Raw genomic sequence first — 23563 nt, forward strand, 5'->3', positions numbered from 1 at the left:
AGATGAGTTTAGTTTCTGGATAAGATTCTAAATAGGAGGTGTCCAGGTGACCTTTTCATCTAACTTCACTGCTAAGGGGATAAAATGGCCGTATCCCTTAATAATTTGATCTAGTGACAATAAAGTATCCCCGTATGCAATGCGTTTTGTTACAGTTAAGCGTCAGTCAATTTGCCGAACACAACTAACGAGGGAGTTATGAAGTTCTTTATTTCCTGTGATATTTAGATAAAATTCCACACCTTTCACAATGACATTCGTGTAATCCCCAAGGAAGTGTTGTAGGCCCTCTGCTTTTCCTAGACACGATATCTATTTGTTGTGAAAAGTGGCAGTGGTCTCTCATAAGAAAAAGTGTGAGGTAATCCACATCAGTATGAAAACAAATCTGTTAAATTTAGGTAACACTATAAATCACATGAATTCAAACGTCATCAATTCAACTAAACACGCAGGAATTACTAGTACGAACAACTTAAACTGGAACGATTACACAGGTAATGTCGTGGCGAAGTAAACTAAAGTCTGCGTTTTGTATTCTTGCGAAATAGGGGAGAGACAATAAGCGTGTTGGGGTGGCAATCATTACAGCAAAGGCGTTTTCCGTGGTGGAGAGATCGTTTCACCATATTTCATTCACCAACTTTCTCCTCAGACTGCGAAAATATTTCACTATCGCCAACCTACGTAAGGAGATATGATCATGGTAGTAAAATGAAAAGAGAGTCAAAAGAGAAATCAGAACCCGTACAGAAAGATGTGTTAATTTTTACCACGCGCTGTTAGAGCGAGGAAGGTACAGAAATAGTCTATTGGTGGTTCGAACAACTGAGCTTTTAAGTGTGGGTTGCAGAGTAGTCATTTAGATGTAGAGCATTTCCTCTGAATGTAGAGAATATGAATTTAAGACTGGGCTTAAACTAGTCGTTCAATCGACTTCCTCAGTAGCACACACTAACTGAGATAAATTACCGTTTGTCATTTCCTCTTTCAGCCCACCCATTTGCGGATAACCCTCTCTAAGAGCGAAGCAAAGTACAAATAATAAAAATAGTTTTCTTCTATTTCCTCAACTGGGATAATGCAGTTTCCGAGCGGTTCTGTTAACCGTGAAACATCTTATTCAGTGCTTCTGGACACCTTCATAGAGAATAGAGCTAGAATATGATGTTCAGAAAACTAGTTTTATTGATATTAACTAATATCCAGGCCCTTATTGTGCAGCGCTGAAGCCCACCTTCACATTTTCGCTTCAGCACAAACTGAGTGCCTGCCATGTCGCTGGTGATAAGAATGGAATGCTTTTTGCTGCATGAATTTTATACCACATACCAGAAGCTGTATCTGCGAGACACTTTTTATAGACAAAAATTAATATGATCGTCGTTCTTGTGCCAGAGTGAGAGACATGAGTGCGTCGAAAGATGATGAGACTTGGTTATGCAATTTTGGAACGCTCTTTGTAAAATGTCAGGCGCGAATACCTTGGTAAATATCACCTTTGTATCGACCAGTTTTTGGGATTCGTTATGATAGTTTCTACATATTTTATCTAAGATTAACTAAGTTATACACGCTATTGGATCTTGTGAATCGTGCGGTTGTTAAGGTCTCATGGTGAAGAAAGCAACCAGCCAAAACACCTTTAAAGAGCTTTATTTTAGTGCCATAACCAGTTTCGTGCTGTCATGCCCATCTTCAGATGGCTAACTTTCCCAACTACATTATTTTATACATCACCATCTCGTCCGCTGCTGCACTGCACAAGAATATTTGAGTAAGTTTCTTAGCGCCTCATTATAAAATATTCGGATAGCTAAAAGATGCTGATGAATCCGCATTTGATTAGATATGAACTGAAACAGCTGTAAACACTTGCAATATGTAAGTGTATACAAGGGTTTGAATTACATGTTTTTGTTACCTAAATAACTTATAAAGTGGCGCTAAATAAATATTCGTGTGCAGTACAGGGGCGGGCGACGTGATGCGGCCGAGTAGATGAAAATACGAGACGTTAGCCTTTAAAGATGCGTATGGTAGACCGAAACCGGCTATAGAAGTGCAATTAAGATTTTAATTTTTTTTTTGTAGCTAAGTGTGTTCTTCATCAGCGATAAATTATACACATTGATGTACTATATAATATTAAATTAAATTTTTGGAGTCTCATTAGCGGCATGTGAAAAGTACCAGGTGTTATGGCAACGTCACTTTCTTTTCTAACCTCTCAAATTAAAAAGAACAAAAAAAAAAAGAAGACAGCGGTTCCTTCTCGGTTTGACGCATTATGTAAAGCTTTTTGCAACAGACTATGTTTACGTATAGTACCGATGGTTTATAATGGTGCTTTACATGCAGATCACACTTTCACGATTACATTACGACTTGAAAGCTTACCACTTTTATCTCAGATATTTTCTGTTCACTAAACATAAACAATGCAATGTAACATTAAAAATTCCGTAAATGAATGATAATTTCCAATATTACCACAGAAAACACTGTGTAACTGTTAGCATTACTACATTATGAGTGTAGTAATTGCATTCAACACCCGCACTGAGAATTCACAAAAAGCAAGAGTGGTACCTGATACATGCCACATAATATATTTTATTCATATGGGATACGTCTTGTCTCGGGAAAAGAGTTGAGTATCATGAAAGTTCGTGGAAAACGACTCGACGCGAATGGTTTGGTCATCTGTTACACATCTGATTTCACGCTCAGTTACGTCGCGTCCAATTTGGAAAGGCCAAATGCTAATAATACGATGAAGGTTCAGCTTAAATTTCATGGGGCTCTGTGTTTCTGGGGAGCAGAACGTTGTAATCCTGCTGCACATCATTAGTGACAGGCATTTTCTCTTAGATTATAATTACGTGCTCGGTGACGTCACAGAAATGTCTTTGAACAATGCGAAAAAAGTGTAAGAGAAAGTAGTATAAGCTAATTAAAACTATATTTCTCTCTGTGTCAGACTGTTAACAGTTCAATTCAGTAAATGAACTCTTTAATACTATTAGGTTAGATGTTCGTGTAGAGTCATCCGAAGTACTCGGAAAAGCAGAATATTTTGGTTTGAAAGTTGCAGGTCACCATCTCACTTTAACAGAATGAATAAGAGAGTGAGGAATGATATAAACGAACAATAACGCTTTGCTTTTGTTTTTGCTTTTAGTGAGTTTCGTAATAGCTATAGTAATATTGGAAATTGTGTTTCATTTACGGCATTGTTAATGTTACATTACATTGCTTATTTACAGGATAGAAAACATGATCTGCAATAAAACTGGTATGCGTCCAAATCATAATGTAATCGTAAAAGTGTGGTTTGCACGTAAAACACCGTTATACACTACCGGTAGTGTTCGTAAACATGGCCTGTCTCAAAAAGCTCCAGTTAATGCGTCAATCCAAGAAGGAACCACTGTCTTTTTTTTTTTTTTTAATTGAGAAGCAAGTACACAAAGTGTCATTTCCATTACTCCTGGTACTTTTCAGATGCCGTTTATGGACTCCAAAAAGTAACGATAACATTAAATATTACAGTTATTGTTGTTGTTGTGGTCTTCAGTCCTGAGACTGGTTTGATGCAGCTCTCCATGCTACTCTATCCTGTGCAAGCTTCTTCATCTCCCAGTACCTACTGCAACCTACATCCTTCTGAATCTGCTTAGTGTGTTGATCTCTTGGTCTCCCTCTACGATTTTTACCCTCCACGCTGCCCTCCAATGCTAAATTTGTGATCCCTTGATGCCTCAAAACATGTCCTACCAACCGATCCCTTCTTCTTTTTTCAAGTTGTGCCACAAACTTCTCTTCTCCCCAATCCTATTCAATACCTCCTCATTAGTTACGTGATCTACCCACATTATCTTCAGCATTCTTCTGTAGCACCACATTTCGAAAGCTTCTATTCTCTTCTTGTCCAAACTGGTTATCGTCCATGTTTCACTTCCATACATGGCTACACTCCATACAAATACTTTCAGAAACGACTTCCTGACACTTAAATCTATACTCGATGTTAACAAATTTCTCTTCTTCAGAAACGCTTTCTTTGCCATTGCCAGTCTACATTTTATATCCTCTCTACTTCGACCATCATCAGTTATTTTGCTCCCTAAATAGCAAAACTCCTTTACTACTTTAATGTCTCATTTCCTAATCTAATCCCCTCAGCATCACCCGATTTAATTTGACTACATTCCATTATCCTCGTTTTGCTTTTGTTGATGTTCATCTTATATCCTCCTTTCAAGACACTGTCCATTCCGTTCAACTGCTCTTCCAAGTCCTTTGCTGTCGCTGACAGAATTACAATGTCATTGGCGAACCTCAAAGTTTTTACTTCTTCTCCATGAATTTTAATACCTACTCCGAATTTTTCTTTTGTTTCCTTTACTGCTTGCTCAATATACAGATTTAATAACATCGGGGAGAGGCTACAAGCCTGTCTCACTCCTTCCCCACCACAGCTTCCCTTTCATACCCCTCGACTCTTATAACTGCCATCTGGTTTCTGTACAAATTGTAAATAGCCTTTCGCTCCTCGTATTTTACCCCTGCCACCTTCAGAATTTGAAAGAGAGTATTCCAGTTAACGTTGTCAAAAGCTTTCTCTACGTCTACAAATGCTAGAAACGTAGGTTTGCCTTTCCTTAATCTTTCTTCTAAGATAAGTCGTAAGGTTAGTATTGTCTCACGTGTTCCAACATTTCTACGGAATCCAAACTGATCTTCCCCGAGGTCCGCTTCTACCAGTTTTTCCATTCGTCTGTAAAGAATTCGCGTTAGTATTTTGCAGCTGTGACTTATTAAACTGATAGTTCGGTAATTTTCACATCTGTCATCACCTGCTTACTTTGGGATTGGAATTGTTATATTCTTCTTGAAGTCTGTGGGTATTTCGCCTGTCTCATACATCTTGCTCACCAGATGGTAGAGTTTTGTCATGACTGGCTCTCCCAAGGCCATCAGTAGTTCTAATGGAATGTTGTCTACTCCCGGGGCCTTGTTTCGACTCAGGTCTTTCAGTGCTCTGTCAAACTCTTCACGCAGTATCTTATCTCCCATTTCATCTTCATCTACATCCTCTTCCATTTCCATAATATTGTCCTCAAGTACATCGCCCTTGTATAAACTCTCTATGTACTTGATTGGCGACTCCATAGTGTCCTGTGCACTACGACCAGATAATGGGTATACTTGAAAAGAGAGACAGCATTGGTCGTATATTTTTATTATTGCAAAATCGATTTTCTGTCACTGAGTGACCATCTTCAGTGCTGTATTATATAACTTAAAATAGTAAGCACTGGTGTCAAGCTTACAGCAATCACATAGACTATATACTCCTTCCACCTTTCTGCCTTCCCTTCTTTGCTTAGAACTGGGTTGCCATCTGAGCTCTTGATATTCATACAAGTGGTTCTCTTCTCTCCAAAGGTCTCTTTAATTTTCCTGTAGGCAGTATCTATCTTACCCCTAGTGAGACAAGCCTCTACATCCTTACATTTGTCCTCTAGCCATCCCTGCTTAGCCATTTTGCACTGCCCGCATCTCGTGGTCGTGCGGTAGCGTTCTCGCTTCCCACGCCCGGGTTCCCAGGTTTGATTTCCGGCGGGGTCAGGGATTTTCTCCGCCTCGTGATGGCTGGGTGTTGTGTGCTGTCCTTAGGTTAGTTAGGTTTAAGTAGTTCTAAGTTCTATGGGACTTATGACCACAGCAGTTGAGTCCCATAGTGCTCAGAGCCATTTGAACCATTTGAACCATTTTGCACTACCTGTCAATCTCATTTTTGAGACGTTTGTATTCCTTTTTGCCTGCTTCATTTACTGCATTTTTATATTTTCTCCTTTCATCAATTAAATTCAATATTCCTTCTGTTACCCAAGGATTTCTATTAGCCCTCGTCTTTTTACCTACTTGATCCTCTGCTTTCTTCACTACTTCATCCCTCAGAGCTACCCTTTCTTCATCTACTGTATTTCTTTCCCCCATTCCTGTCAATTGTTCCCTTATGCTCTCCCTGAAACTCTCTACAACCTCTGGTTTAGCGAGTTTATCCAGGTCCCATCTCCTTAAATTCCCACCTTTTTGCAGTTTCTTCAGTTTCAATCTGCAGTTCATAACCAATAGATTGTGGTCAGAATCCACATCTGCCCCTGGAAATGTCTTACAATTTAAAACCTGGTTTCTAAATCTCTGTCTTACCATTATATAATCTATCTGATACCTTTTAGCATCTCCAGGATTCTTCCAGGTATACAACCTTCTTTTATGATTCGTGAACCAAGTGTTAGCTAGGATTAAGTTATGCTCTGTGCAAAATTCTACAAGGCGGCTTCCTCTTTCATTTCTTCCCCCCAATCCATATTCACCTACTATGTTTCCTTCTCTCCCTTTTCCTACTGACGAATTCCAGTCACCCATGACTATTAAATTTTCGTCTCCCTTCACTACCTGAATAATTTCTTTTATCTCGTCATACATTTCATCAATTTCTTCATCATCTGCAGAGCTAGTTGGCATATAAACTTGTACTACTGTAGTAGGCATGGGCTTTGTGTCTATCTTGGCCACAATAAGGCGTTCACTATGCTGCTTGTAGTAGCTAACCCGCACTCCTATTTTTTAATTCATTATTAAACCTACTCCTGCATTACCCCTATTTGATTTTGTATTTATAACCCTGTAATCACCTGACCAAAAGTCTTGTTCCTCCTGCCACCGAACTTCACTAATTCCCACTATTACAGTCATATGTATGATTTATTTGCTGATGAAGAGCGCAACCAGCTACAAAAATTTTCGAAAATCTTAATTTCACTTCTATAAGCGGATTCTGTTTAATATACCCATCTTCTGGTGGCTAACTTCTCCAGTTACGTTCATCTATTAAGCCACATCATATCGTCCGCTCCAGCACTTCTCAAGAATGTTTGAATATTTAGCGCCACTTCATAAGTTGTTTGGATAGGAAAAACATGTAACTAGAACCGTTGTGTACACTTACATATTGCAGTTGTTTACTACCAGTTTCACTTTATATCCAAGCAAACGCAGATTCATCAGCGTATTTTAGCTGTCCAGGTAATTTATAATGATGAACTAAATAAGTTACTAAAATATTCCTGTGTAGTGCACCAGCGTACGAAATGGTGCTGACGTACAAAATAATACAAATGGAAAAGCTATCCATCTGAAGGTTTGTGGAGAAATGGAGTGCAGTTAAAAACTTCAATTTAAGTTTCAGCAATATTTATTGAGTGTTTTGGTTACAGCGTACATTTCTTATGGGCTAATGCCAAAAACGAGTTACCCGTGAGGTGATGGTGGGGAGGGGGCCAATGAAAAAGAGGATACGAAGCAGATGTAATTTGAGTCAGTACCAGAGGTAATAAATTTAGTAAATTTCATGATAGTTTCGCACACAGTAATCTCTTCTTTTCAGTCAAGTATTCCTTCCTAATTTATTAATATTTTTATTCTAAATCTTGTTTCTTCTTTTTCTTGTATGTTTTAGATGACTTGAATCCAGTCTACTACTCTCTTCTAACGCGAAGAGTACATAAATATCGGTTTCGTTAATTTGTTGTTATCCTTTGCTGTGACAAGTCTCTCCAGTGTTGTAAATTTACTGATTTCGAGTGTTTTCTTCACAATTCTTCTCGTCAGTATCTATAGTTCTTCATACTTGTAAGTAAATACTTGATTTTTACTTCGGGTCAATTCTAGCGTCCGATTCCACTCATCGGCTTTGATCAGTGACGTCGTACCTGAGACAGAGACGTTACGTAGAGGCAGTCTTTGAAAACAACTGATCATTTTCGTAAACAAACGAATGTACCATACGATAAAATTACAAATACAGTTCACGTGATTACTTATTTAGCCATCAATAATACTGACAAGAATTAAAGGTAAGGAAAATAAATGAGAACAGAAAAAGAGAAGTATACATGTCTGAAATAAATTGTTATCGCAGTTTATGCGAGTAAGAAAAGCACAGAAAACCTTTAAATCCAGTGCAATATAGTGCATGGCGAAGTCATAATACCAAGAATCAGCGTTAAATTTTAATATTAATTGTTAAATCTGACGGGACGAGTACACAAGTAACGAAATTTCGCAAAAAAAATACGATCTAACAAATACTAGAATTGATAACTGGGACTGACCTATATAGGTTAATTGTAGTTACCGAATCCCGCCATTCCATGGTTCGCAATTTAGATCGTTTTAACACCAAGTGTGTACTAAAGTGTCACAGGATTTCTACATAACGCATTACTATCTTCATTACTATGGAAAACAGGAATACTTGGAAGCTGTACTAACAATATTTCTTAGTTTTTCGTACTAGTTCTGAGATCAATAAGATATCTAGAAATTCTACAAACACATAGTCCACAGATTTATTGCAAAAATGTCCAAAATTAAGAATCAGCGAAAAGTTGGAATCGGTAACTAGAATTAACTTATATAGAAGCTCAGATCTAGTTACCGATTCCAATTATTTTATACACCGCAGTAATTTTAGAGGGCAACTATAAATGTAGAAATGGCACTACGTTTCAGTGCATAAAACTGCAAAAATAATTTACATATGAATCATGGAGCGATTGGACTCTGTAACTAAAATTTACCTACATGGGTTAATTCTAGTTATCCATTCCCAAATCCTTAGTTTTTCTAGAGGTTTGTTTGTCATGTACTGGCTTCTCTTTTAGAATTTAATGTGTCGGTTTCTCCACATTTTATGCTACTGTTTTGCATTTGTTGTCATTCGCTTAATTTTTCGGTTTGTCTGATACTTTCTAGTTTCTCCCCCCCACCCCCCCCAAACCCCCCACCCACTTTCCTGCTCTTCTCTCGTTAGGTTCAATAATTAGTATAAAATTAACGCTATTTTACAACAGTATGTCTTCATCATGTGCTTTACTGTCATGCAATTTAAAGGTTCTCTGTGCTTTTCTAATCGCATAAATTAAGACAATACTTCTTTCTTTTGATTCTGAAACGTCCCCTGGGTAACGCCACATAGCGCTCTGTATGAAAATCACTGGCTGTGATTTTCGTACAGAGCGCTACGTGGCGTTACCAATAAGAAAACCTAAACAGCCTACTTACAATTCTTGTCCTTAATTATTTTCGTTATATTCAGTTCTCTTCGATATAATTCGTGACTAAGTAAGTAACTGCGTGAATGTGATTTTAATTTTATCGTATGCTACATTCGTTTGTTTACGAGTATGATCTGTTGCTTTCATAGATTACCTATAACTAGCATCTTTGCTTAGGTATGACGTCATTGCTCAAAAACCGACGAGTGGAATCGGGCACTAGAGTTTCTCTTACTTCTACATAGGCCCTTTGGTTTCACTGTAGTATTGAAGTGGTTCATTGCAAGGCTGTCAGATAGGCATCTTTCACATGATACCATAGGCTGTGATTTCATTTGGTGTATAGTTCTCTAGGCCTACAGTACATAACCATTGATCATTTTCTTGAGTTATCTCCTCTGACAATTTGACTTTTACCATTTACTTTTCTGTTTGACCAAAGCTGTAATGAGAAACTTGGGAACATTTTTAATGCTTGTATTGAATTTTCATGTTTTTCTCAGGGATCCTTCAAATCGGAATTGTTATCCTCCTTCAGCAAGAGATCGACTGTGCTGCCGAATTTGTTACAGTTTCAAACGAAAGTTTTATAATTTAGATTCTTGTTTTGTTCTCCAAACCCACACAGGTCAGAAACATTAATATTAATCATACAACTCTAAAGACCTACAAAATTTCAGTATTAGGAAGACGGATATCCCATTGTTGCAAAGATTCAAGTCAATAACTTCAAAATTTTTATTAGAGCGCTTCATTTTCCTACTCAGCTACTTACACGTTTTACCAAATTTACTGTCTACAGAGGCGCTATATAATTGCTTTATCAAATAGTCCTAGTCGTGTTGTACAGGGTGTTTGGAAAGTTTCGGGTTACAATATATGTGGGAAATGAAGTCCATGGGCCACTCTTTCTGTACATCTGATGGTGGTATGCTTCTCAAGTACGCAGCTGTTCCAGTTTTTAAGTCATAAAGCGTGGGTTGGCAACTGCGATACACTAGAGACTTTTCTGCTCAGCACAGAAAAAGAGTCTAGTGAAGTAAGGTCCGACGAGCGAGGGGGACACAGATTTTCTTAGATCTTTCAGAAGAAACGTAGTTTTGTTAGCTGTGTCAACATCGGCACCATCTTCTTGAAATCATGAGTAGTTGACTTCGTCTTCTTTCAACTGAGCAATGAAACTCTGGAACACTGAAGCATAACATTCACTGTTGACGGCTTCTTCAGAAAATAAGTGATCAATTATGTGATGTCTGGACGCTGCTACATCCATTCCAATTTTCTGTAGGTGCATTTGTGTGTCAATATTAGCATTAGGATTCTCCGTTGACCATAATCTTGTGTTTTGTGTGTTACTGTGACGAGAGAGAGGTTAAACCTTGACTCGTCTATCTTGAAGGTGGCATCAAAAATATCAGTGGGGTCCTCTCAACAAAATAAGCAAGGCATTCATAGTAACTATTTTCGCTTTTCATTATTGGCATCTTTCAGCTCTTGCACTGGTGTCAGTCTATACGGGAACAGTGTTTGCCGAATGGTTTTATGTGCAGTTGCAAGCCCGTCATCTTTTTAGTGTGACAACCATTACTGAGCTCTGCTACACTGAGTCTCCCTCTCGACTCCTGCACTAAATCCCTGTATTTATCGCCCTGCGGAGACTCAATTTCGATAGTAAAAATTCGTTTCAGATTTAGAAGCATAATAATGTAAAAATAATTTGAATGTGTAAGCAGTACGCATCGTATTCCATAGCTTTCAATTGAACCAAACAGTTAAATGTTATGCTACGGCAGATCGAGCTAAAAAACAATCACGTGTCTAAACAAACAGTTCATCCAATTTGTGCTCCGCCAGCTTTGTTTAGAATTTCCAGCGCAATTTACATCACCAGTCCGCCATGCAGTGAACAGCTATTTCCGGGGCGCACTGTAGTTTCGATGAACAGAAAATGTTGTAGAAATAAAATTATGAAAACTTTTCTAAATTTGTAACAAACTCAAATTTTCTGTACAAAATAAGTAAGGACGTAGAGAGGTGAGACGTGCAACTTGTGCCTAAATAAAAGTCAAGCATAATTAACTGATACGAACTATGAATTGGACGAACAAATTAGTTGCTCAGCAACTTTAATTTGTTACATTACATCCTGTTACTGCAATTTCTGATGAAGGTAATGATATGATAATGAAGCAAAACATTTTAAACTATTCACTAATAAAAATATTATGAGGTAACGATATGCACATATTCAGATAGCGGTGGTATCGCATTCTCAAAACTGAAAAGGGCAGTGCATTAGTGGAGCTGTGCTTTGTACTCACGTGATTCATGTGTAAAGGTTTCCGACGTGCTTAGCCGGCCGTTGTGGCCGTGCGGTTCTAGGCGCTTCAGTCTGGAACCGCGTGACCGCTACGGTCGCAGGTTCGAATCCTGCGTCGGGCACGGATGTGTGTGATGTCCTTAGGTTACCTATTGGCTTCTGTCTCGGGTTCTTCGGCCGACGTTCATCTAATGATTTTTCTGACGTTTCGCCAGCACGAGTGGCTGGCATTGTCAAAGCTTCACCCTCCATTGCCGGCAATCGGGCTATAATTGTTATCGACTAGCTTAAAGAACCTTGTGGGCAGTTCGAGCGAATTTTTTGGCCACCCAGACCACCCGACAAGAATTCCATCGAACATTTATGGGACGTAATCTAGAGGGCGGTACGTGCAAAATATCCTACACCAGCAACGCAATTATGAATGACTTAAAGAGGCCGCACTGCTCAATATTTCTGCAGGGGACCTCCAACGACTTATTGTGCACTACACTGAAAAGAAGTAGTTCGACAGCATATTAAGAAGGATCCCACTGTCACTTTGTTGCCTTTATACCATATCACTGCTCACGTTTATTACATTTTGTTGCTATGTTTAAATGCACGGTATAGGAAGATTATATTACGAGAGGCTAAAGAACAGGGCTACGATCAAAAGGCAAACTCATCGAATGACGCGCCAGATGGTCTCGTAGCGCGAGAGTGAGCAAGACCCCTATCTTATTGTTGCAGAGGAGAGACTGTGGGGATTCATCTACAACGCTGGGCGCCAAGTAGTGAATCTTTCATTATTAATTTTTAGTTTCTGAATGTTAATGTACAGCTCCAACAGTGCTGATAACATTACTTGTGCTGAGAACTTGTTAATAATAATTTAAATATTCGTCAGGAAATGCTAATTACAAATTTTAGTTATTGTCAGTGGTTATGGAAGGAAAGGATGGACCATCTACAAGTGCGCCGTAATAGGGCAGGCGGCGAGCAACTAAAATAGTTCAGTACCTGTTAGACATCGGTGTCCTAGGAAGCAATACAAGAATCCGTTTTTAAAATCTGACATCATGTAAAGACGCAACAGTTTGCTGAAAAATTGCCACATATGGCGTACTTTTGCCATTTTGTGTTAATCCAAGGCAGTCTACGATCGGCTTCTGGAGTAGGAACACGCGAACAATTGTGTGAAGAGCTACTCTGTATACAGACGGAATTAATTGGTAATGTGGTCTCGGGAAACCTATCTGTGCCATCTCAAGTTGATTCTAAGAGCGTGTGAAGCATTTCTGTGATTTTTGCTGTGCTCGAGAACTGATGTTCAATGACTGGGTTTCGTGTTATATTACTATTAACGGTAGACTGGCCTCAAAAATTGTTTTACTAATTTTGTGACTGATGAAATAACACAAAATTGGTTGACATCTTAAAATTGTACGAATCTTATTGTACCCACTTGTCGTATTATCATGACTGTTTATGGCATGAGCTAAGTTAGAGCTAGTGACCGACTGAGAAGAAACTAAGCTGGACGACTGCTACGGGACATCTTTAGGAGCCATCAGGTAAGCAAGTTGCCTCCATCTGTGCTACGGATTGCCGAGATTTCTCGCACACATCCACCGTGTTTGTTAATTCGGGCATATGTTTGAGGTTGGAAGTCTTATTTACTGCATGTGACCCACTTGAAGCTTAAGGGAATTTACTGTGAGACTACATTTTACCATCGACTCTAATATTCGTTACATCTGGCATCACTAATGTGGGGAAAAATGCGTTTGAATAGCAGTTAATTTTAATAGGAAACATTAACCACCTTAACACTCGTTGCAGCCTTAATGTATACAAGTTTTATGGGAACGTTATTTAATAAATTAATAATACATTACGGAAAACTGTATATATACTAAGATGGTATCTGTTCTTTCGGACATATCCGAAAGTACAGATACCACCGGTCAGGATGCAGCTCGTTAGAATGAACTTACAATGAAATGAACACCCTTAGCTGCTTACAGGTGTTGACATACGTCAACAGGGACAAATGAAAATGTGTGCCCCGACCGGGACTCGAACCCAGGATCTCTTGCTTACATGGCAGACGCTCGATCCATCTTTTTTCTTTTTTTGTTAATCTCATTTTGTTCGCTTTTGGTTCATTGCATCTGCTTGGGGCGGACGTCGTAAGACATCCATTTAAGTTCGTAGTCCTCTGACCGAACACGCTGATCTACCGTGCCGGCTAAAAATAAAGAAAGTATACTTTTCACACGAGGGAAACCCATCTGAGCCACTGAGGACACAGAGGATAGCGCGACTGCAGGGATTTATCTCTGGCACGCCTCCCGCCAAACCCACATTCTCAACGTATTGTCCCGCACTACATTCGTAGTGCCCCCGCCCATTATACTCATTACTCGCGGCGCGTTGCCGATTCCCATAAGAGTTCGGACTTTGTCCGAAAGAACAGATATCATCTTAGTATATATATAAAGTTAAGGCTCACTGGCCACTTGACCGTCTTCTTCTTCTGTGCGAATGCACAAACAGTGCCCGAACTCTTACGGGAATCGGCAACGCGCCGCGAGTAATGAGTATAATGGGCGGGGACACTACGAATGTAGTGCGGGACAATACTTTGAGAATGTGGGTTTCGCGGGAGGCGCGCCGGAGATAAATCCCTGCAGTCGCGCTATCCTCTATGTCCTCGGTGGCTCAGATGGATAGAGCGTCTGCCATGTAAGCAAGAGATCCCGGGTACGAGTCCCGGTCGGGGCACACATTTTCATCTGTCCCCGTTGACGAATGTCAACGCCTGTAAGCATCTAAGGGTGTTCATTTCATTGTAAGTTCACGGAAAACTGATTGGTTCACGAAAGCAGAACCTGTATTTCGCTGCCAGTAATTCGTCGTGCAAAGCTTTATCCGCAAACGAAATTGTAGAAATTGTTACGAAGCGGAGCACCATCAGGCTTGGTGTTTGTGTAGGGCCGGTGGAGGCCGAAGGAACGCGATTATGGAGCCGGTGCCTCACTCTAAGACAGTCATCATTACGAGCTGCAGTGGCGGCTGGCCCCCTGGGAAGTGGGTCGGCCGTCACTCACCGACAACCAAGGCGGCCATTAAACGAGCCGGCTATTTCGGGAGCGGCGGGAACATTCCATTACATTCGGCGATAAAGTCTTTATGGCGGCGACGCGCCGGGTAGCTAGTGCCTGCTGGCTGGCGGCTGCGCCAGCAGACGCCATGGAGGGAGTGCCGGCGCTGTACCGGCCGGAATCCAGATAGCGCCGCACTGAATACGCGCGCCGCCAGCGAAGGAGCTGCCTCTGCCAACGGCGGCTGCGTTGCCGCCAACGTGCACGAATCTCGCCCTCACACAAAATTATATCGCAAACTCTCTACTGAGAATTTCTCGCTTCAACGTAAAGACACACACACACACACACTCCATATCTTTTCATATCTTCTCTAGCTGAGCACTCAGAGTTGCCAGTGCATGTATTTATTCCAGTTTTGTTAGTCCATATCCTTCCCCCCCCCCCCTCTCTCCACATCCTCTGCCCTCCGCTCTGTCCATCTGCTTCTCCCCCCTCCTCTTACACACCCCACTCTCCATCCACCTCCAGATGCTCCTCTCTCTGTCTATCTGCTAGTAATTGCTTTGTCCGTCTATCTCTTGCTAACCACTCTCTTTGTCCACCTGCTCTCCTCCCCCCCCCCCTTATCCTTCCCCCACTGTCCATCTTCTCCACCCCACTGAGTTCATCTCCACTGGCCGGCCGGTGTGGCGGAGCGGTTCTAGGCGCTTCAGTTTGGAACCGCGCGACCACTATGGTCGCACGTTCGAATCCTGCCTCGGGCATGGATGTGTGTGATGTCCTTAGGTTCAAATGGCCCTGAGCACTATGGGACTTTGCTTCTGAGGTCATCAGTCCCCTGGACCTTAGAACTATGTAAACCTAACTAGCCTAAGGACATCACACACATCCACGCCGAAGGCAGGATTCGAACCTGCGCAGTAGCAGTCGTGCGGTTCCAGACTCTAGCGCCTAGAACCGCTCGGCCACTCCGGCCGGCGATGTCCTTAGGTTAGTTAGGTTTAAGTAGTTCTAAGTTCTAGGGGACTGAGGACCTCAGATGTTAAGTCCCATAGTGCTCAGAGCCATTTCATATTGAAACGCGTATGTATTCAGTACAGCGATGTCGAGGCATGACAGAATCTCTGACCAGAGAGTTATTTATCGTTGCTAGTCTGCGCTTGACCGCGCGAGAGTTCAGTGCAGTTGCGGTCGGTTGCGAGGCAGTAGTTGCTAGTAGCACTCTGTCAGTGCTAGTAGCACGCGCGAGACAGTCGGAGTTGTGTGTGAGGGGTCGGCGGGCGTCGACATGGGTCTCTGGTCAAGATTCAGGACGAGGTATATTGTTAAATAAGGTAATGAAGCAGCATTGCGCACATCTGATAATGTAATGTATCTTAACTGTAATTAATTTGTCCAAGAATTGCCCCAATAATAATTTTGTTTTCAAAGCAATTTTTTAAGAAAACAATCATTTGAATTGAAAGAAAGTTTCCCATGCATTTCCTTAAAGAAAAGTTTCACTTAAATTCAAAGAATATTTGCAATGCATTTCCTCCAAGCCGTGGCGAAGAATAAGAGCAGAATTTAGACATGCAGTTTTACTGAGGTAAGAATTTCAGTTTAATTAGTGAACAGGGCCTAAGATCGACATTGCGGTCTATTTGCGTTTTCATTGTCACTGAGACTTCATTTTTTTTATTGAATTGACGAACATTTTTGTGGCGAGCTTACACATGGTTCAGATTGCTAGTTCTCACATTTATTGTCATTGACTTACATTTTTGCTGGGAGGTTACACTTAGCACGATTTTCATTAACATTTAAATATTGTCTTTCAAAAATTTGTGGGGAGGTTACAATATCCCGTGGCCCATCTATCTCCTCTCGCCCCACTGTCTCCTCCCTCCACTCCCTGCACATCTGGTCGTCCTCCTCCTATCATCTCCTTCTCCCCCCTCTCTCAATTCATCTCTTCCTTTCCCCATTCTCAGTCCATTCTCCCCCCCCCCCTTCTATCAACCATCTCCACGGTTCTCTCCTTTCCCCAAACCAGATAAGAGGTTGCTGGTTCTTACCCCCACAGTATTAAGGAAAATATGTACCAAATTTAGCTGAAACCGTTCCAAGGACTTGAGAGGAGTTTTTACCCTTGGATTTGCCAGCGTACACACGTGTCACATCTATGTCGTATATATCTAATATATTTCACTCATATTGGTATACATATTTCATCTGTATCTGTAGCGAATTTCGCCCTGAAGTCTCTTTTTCACACATCTCACTATTTATAAGGTCATATCTCCTGAACTATTTGTCGTAAAACTATATTATTTTGTAGGTAAATTCGTCGGCGTAACTGGTTACTGTCTGCGATATCTGTTTCGAATAGCGTTAGTAGTACAGAAGAAATAAATGTAAACGACATGCGACAGTTTTCGACGCATCTTAATGTTTATAACATCATATCTCCTGAACAATCTGTCTTACAGTTATGTAATAAGATAGTTACATTCAGCATTACATGTAGATACTGTACACGAAGTATGTTGCGAATAGAAGTATAGCGAATAAGAAATAAATTAAAAAGTGGTACCTGATGTGGCAGTTTTTCACGTACCTCAGTATTTATGATGTCATTCACTATGTGATCAAAAGAGGGACCAGAAATTGCTTTAGCCGAAAAGTGATAAAAAGTAAATAAATGAACACAATGGAAAAGGAAGGCAGAACCTAGAGGATAGTCATGTTAACATCGAAGGCTGCCATCATGAGAAAGTTAGAGAAAGAAGGATAGTCTGAGATGAGAGACTGCAGTTCAAGAAAGGAAGAAGCAGGAAGGTTATGGTTTCCTACACATTGGTGTAGGAATCATTTTCATCCTACTCGAGATTGGGAAGTTTTCTGGCTGCATTGTCTGCACCTTCTGCAAATGAAGCGACACTGGTTATTGTTCCGCTCAAAAGACCTGTTTCATATAATCGACATACTCAGCAATTGTGTTTATACGTATCTATATATCACTTTCACACTGTTTCTGACACGAAAACTTCTGCTCGCTCGTTGACAGGAAATGTCTGTTCCCTCCTTCGCTGAAATTTCTTGTGTGACTACCGTTCTGAATCGCTAATAATTACGAGACAATTATTGATCCCCTAACGGATAGATAACGTCTCTAGGTATTCGTCGCTCAATATTTGTTTTGCCTGTAATGTTAATGTACGATTGAAAGCGGATGCTAATGGTTGTTATGAGTTAGCTTTGTGTAAAGATATAAATCACTGTAAAGTGCAAACGCGTTTAGACATTGATTCGGCTGTTATTATGAAAAGGCTGCGAAGCACTATTATAATCCAAAGAAAGACAACAATGGTATATAAGAGAAAATCTGTATTAAGTAGAAAGGCATCATCTCATGTAACTCACCGATATCTTAGGAATAATAGAAAACGCAAGTCAGATGAAAGTTCGCGTCGTAATGAATCGAAAAGCGTAAAATATCCGGTGCCGGGTCAATGTGAGGTCCACGGCAGCGTCGGAGAGGAAAAAACACTGCAAAGCGATTATGTAGCTGGGTTGTGAGGCATAAAAAGGCCCGTGACGGTCCAGACTTGTGATTTATCTGTTCTGTAAGTATCACACCACTCTGGGTGACCACTGTATTAAAACTATTCATAATTACATGTTCAGACAATTTTTTATGACGTTTTCACGAAAAATCTAAGGCGTGGATCAGTGGTGCTCATAAAGAATGACTAGTTCCGATCACAATTATTCTTATTCAATGTAGTTACGGAAGCAAGCTGTCGTGTCTATAGGAAACTAACTACCCACTGTCTGACCTGATGTCAACACTTTCGACCAAACTCGTTCTTCCGTCATCATCGTCTGTGTCATGCAGAGAAAATACATCCATTGCTTTTTTCTGAGACATTTACGCTCCGGTATCGATGGTTCTAAAATTTTATTTCTTGTGCACATTTACCTTTTTAGACACAATCACAACCGATATCGGTGTCCATTCTCAGAAGCTTATGAGCTATTACCGTGTCCACATGTTCATGAGTTAACAACATAGTGTCATTTTTGCCAAAAGCTGATGCTCTTTTAGTGTTTTCTGCTGGTAGCTGTTGCTCCCTTTACTTGTGCTCAAGTAAGTTCCCATTCTACATCTGTAACTCCAAAGTCACAGAGTTAGAAACAGAGCTAAAAGTTATCAAGGGTTAACGAAAATGCACGAGGAAGACTACTTGTACACAGATGCATACCAACAACGCATCATACGTTAGCACGTTGGAAGTGAATTACTGTAGTGGAATAATATCTCTGGAACACTTTGCTGCCATCTGTACTTCATTCCAAGAAACACCTCTGTGATTTTCACAGTAGCACCTCATTAACCAAGAAGTCACCTCTCGTTCGCAGTCTCGTCCGGCAGAGATAATGTCTCTCATAACGTCGATCTACTCATGACATCAAAATTGTCTCGTTTGTCGGCCGGCTGCCGGAGAGGCGATTTACGTAGAGACACAAAGAGTGGAGAAAGAGACTAGTACGAGAGCGACTAACAGCGAGAGAGAGAGAGAGAGAGAGAGAGAGAGAGAGAGAGAGAGGGGGGGGGGAGGAGGAGGGGGGGGGAGGCCCAATGAGACTATGTGAGAGAGTAGGGCGTAGGGATGACAAGTGGAAAGGAGATAGGGTAAGAGTGAAAGAGAACAGTGAGCCGTCACTGTCCACCACCCCGTTTCGCATGACCGCCACGCCCGGGCAGACGGCAGCCCACCCATGCTCCCCCAGAACGCCCAAGCGATGTGCCGCTATTTACCCTACCAGCAGAAACCGAATGTTTGCGGATTTATTTTGTTCAGGCCATTTGCATACGCAAACACTCAAACGGGCCTATTCGGATAACCGAGGGTGAATTCGAGAGTCAGAGCAATCGTTTGGACTGCACAAAGGACCGCGTCGGTTTACTAAAAACAAACAGAGAAGCGTTGCTTTTGCGTAGGGTCTCGTCACCTGAAGCGAAAGTGGGGGCGGGGCGGGAGACCGAAGGTGGGAGGGGTGGAGGTGGCAGTATCGCCCCAAATAGAAATCCCAACCCTTCTTCTCGCCCTCTGTTTCGCAGTAGGGAATGCCTGAAAAACACAGACAAATCATAGGGAGCGGCTAAAAAGATGCACTGTTATCGATAGGCGCATCACATTTAATGACTTCCACAACAAAAAGCTACATACTCAAATGTAAGTCCTTTCGAAGAGCTGAGATTCTTACGTAATCTAAGAATACATCTAAGCCCACAGTAGCGACATCTACGACACACATAAGCAAACAGATCTGTCGTAGCTACTGCACTTCAGTAGGTTTTGTAAAATAACGCCAGTTTGTAAGAGGTATGCGATGTATGCGCTGCCTGCAACAGGCAAGACTTAGGAGAGTCTCTGACCAGAGAGCAGTATGTAGTTAGTTGCTGCTTGTCGCTAGTCGGCAATAGTCTTCAGTAATCTTGAGTAGTCTGCGCCTGTGAGCGCGTGTCTGCGCGTTTCGGCAGTCTGCTCTGGTCGGTACTCTGGAGGATGAGTATTATTGTAGAAGGTAAAGAAGCAGCCTTGCGCATATCTAGTAATGTATGTTAACTGTCATCAATTTCTTTTAAAAAAATTCCCCAATAATAATTTTTATAATATAAAGTAATTTTTTTTAAAAAAAAGCATTCATTTCAATTTAAAGATTTTATTCAATGGATTATCATTCCTTTCATGAATCACAAAGCATAGGCCAGCATTGCACGGAGCTGTGCCGAAAATTTTTTATATAAGAGCAGATATATTCGCAGTTTTTATTGAGGTAAGAATTTTTGCTTTTTTTATTCAGAATACAGGGCCGAGGCGCAGCGCTGCTGTCGTCATAAAATTTACCAGGTTAATGAATTTTCCGTTTTATATTGGTGTTTAGGAATTTTTCTGTCTCGAACTTAACATTCTATGAGAAAAAAATTTTTGTGGGTACAGTAAATGTGAATGCATTTCTGCACGGAGATAATAAATGGGAGCCAATTCTGTTCAGAGGTTACAATATTTAAAATTCATTTAATTCTTATTTCCGAGGGAAGGTTACACATGGTTCATTTTTATTTTTATAATATTTATGTGGGGAGGTTACAAGTTGTCAAGTGACAGGGTGCACGGTGTGGCCTGTTTCACACCATATTTTAGTTCTACCTCAGGATGCTTTGCTGAGTGTATTTATGTTTTCTGAAAATGCCATTACGGCTTTATCACATTAGGACATGGAGTAGAACAGGTACGCTTTCCCTATTTTATCTGTACAAGTCCCAGTTTTTATAAGAGTATATTGTGCTATGAAATACTGTATTGTTTTGAAAGATAGACTGCCCACTAGGTGTATATTATTTTGTTATATTGTAGATCTGAATGTGGTCATTACTGACTGAAACTGGTCATCGTCGAAGGAATGTATATTGTGATCAAAGACTGGAAAAAAACCATTTGAGTTTAGGTCACAGTAAATTCGGTTTAAGAAAATCAAGGTCAAAGGTCGCGTGTTCCATTTTGGATCAGATGGAATCCTTTTAACACTCGAAGCTGTAGAAATTTTATTTACACTTATCAAGCTCACAACCTTAGCAGTTCCGAGAAAACAATAATTCGTGATTTCAATTCATTGGAAGTGTGTCCAAGGAAAATATTTGGTAATTGTTGAAATTCGTGTTGAAAACCTTCAGCTGTCTTTCATTTTGCACAGGACTGTTAGTATCGGTTATAAACCATTTTCAAGCTAAAACTAAACTAGGAAATATAGGTAAAATACAGAACGTTTGAAATTGTACAATTTGACAAATTAATGTAAGGTTATTAATAAAGCATAAATGGCAGGAATGTTAAACCATTACGTAAACGATTACTGGTTACTCTTGTAGGCCAGGATGGTCACTAAAATTGTCAGAAATGTAATAATTCTATATAGCAGTTCTAAGCAGAATGCTTGTTCGCATTGAAATAACATAACAACAAACGAAAAACGGTCAAGTAGCGCATGGAAAACGGTGAAGATAATGCCGTGTTAAAGATGAAAACACTAATAAGTGGAGCTTTAACCTAAGAAACAAAGTGGCACAACACAGTCAAGTTCAAAGTAAACAACTTGCATCTGAGGAATAGATTGTAATGTTAAGTGTACAACATAAGAAGATAGAAAGAAAGTCAATGTAGTGGTTAATAAAAAAAAAGAAAAGAAAAATATTAGAGAAGAAAAGAAAAAGTTTGAAAATGTGGGAAGAAATCGTAAGTGAAAATGGGTACTTAAAATCGTTCATGACCGTGAAAAAGGGAAAGAATGAAAAGCAAATCGGACTTTGTATTACAGAAAAGCTATCGGACTTCGTTATTCGGAAAAGCTATTGTTGGGGTGGTCCTTGTGGCGTTTTTGAGCAAAAGTTAAACCAATTTCCACTACAAAATTTTTTGAAAAAGAACAGAGAATAACAAAATGTAACTGACATGGGTAAGTGGCGTAGATAAATCATCCTTTACCAGGTTAACTTGTCTTCTTTCGTGCGGCGTCCAGGTCTTCAAAAATCTCCTTCATTTCTGTGTGAAAAGTCGGCTCCGAAATCTTGCAATAAGTTTCATTGTCCAGGAATTTCTAATGTACACAAAACCGTCTTGATATTAAATGCAATTTATTTTACGTTGCTTCCCTCCTCCAAATTTCATAACTTCCTCAATGTGTCTACACATTAAAATCAGATCAAGACTAGCTATTAAGTTTTTTACGTCAGCATCACATCACGTCTGCCTTAAGCTTCGGCTATCAAGAGACAAAAGAAAACGGATAGAAAACAAAAAAAAAGAGCTACAATTTTAGTAGTTTCTCTGCCGTCGAGCGCTCATACCGCTGCGACGGGATATTTTTTATCCGAGGGAACGAGTGTAGCGCGGCGAAATTCAAAGTCCCGCTACATCGTCCCCTCGGCTGTCACGCTAAAACATTTAGCGTGGCAGGCTGGCAAACAATAGAATAGATATATCTAAATGTCTATTATACATATTTTCCTAGGAAACGCCACGTGCATACTTACGGGATTATCTTTGTCAATACTTGGTTTCTAAATCTATATACTACATTCAATTGTTACAGTTTTGATCCTTTTTACACAATTAATATATATTTACATACAGTTTGTTTGAACAAGTTGCTCGCCAGCGCAGTTAATGTCTTGCGCTTCCAGCGTTGGTTTCCCAATGCATCTCTAGCAGCACGTAGTGTTTGCGCATGCGCAGTAGCATCACTGAATTTCGCGTGCGGCAGTTTCAAAATCGCTGTGTTATGACAGTCTTGAACAGTATTCACTTTCACATAGTGTTCATTACAAGTTGTTATTCCAGCATAATTGGCGTGTTAAGTCCGGTGACACCATAAGATTGAGCGTGTGCGTGATCTGAAGCCACGTCCATGTCTTCTCTTACGACACAACACTCCAGGTTCTTGTGCGTTTTCATGACTATTGTTCCCGGGGCTTATATGGTCGATGTAGTTTTTAGCCTCCATATCGCCTACGACAGGTGCTGAGTTTATTGTTTCTAAAACATCTGAAGGCCGGCCAGGAACAACGGCGTCGATGTTCGCAAAGGTAGGTGTATCATCACGTTGTTTACACTCGCCAACAAACGTTCAATTGCAGTGTGAAAATCCTCATTATCGTCGAAGTAAATTGCAGTTTATATCGATTTACAAACAGTTATTTGGTTTATGCACCTTAAGTTTCACAAACAACACAATATTCGTCGTTTATAACGTTCACAGTTTGCAACACTTTTTTGCAATATTTACATTTTAACAGTTCACTTTGTCCAAGCATGTTTACATCGTTAATTATGAAAGCTTACATTTCGTGGTCACATTTCAAAATATGTTGACAATATGCAAAGTTTTAACACATATACAAATACATATAAATTTACAAGAATATACACGTGAAATATTTACACTAAGAAATTATACTAAGTCCCATTGGC

Source organism: Schistocerca nitens, chromosome 7 (genome assembly GCF_023898315.1).
Source record: "Schistocerca nitens isolate TAMUIC-IGC-003100 chromosome 7, iqSchNite1.1, whole genome shotgun sequence".
Taxonomy (NCBI): Eukaryota; Metazoa; Arthropoda; class Insecta; order Orthoptera; family Acrididae; genus Schistocerca; species Schistocerca nitens.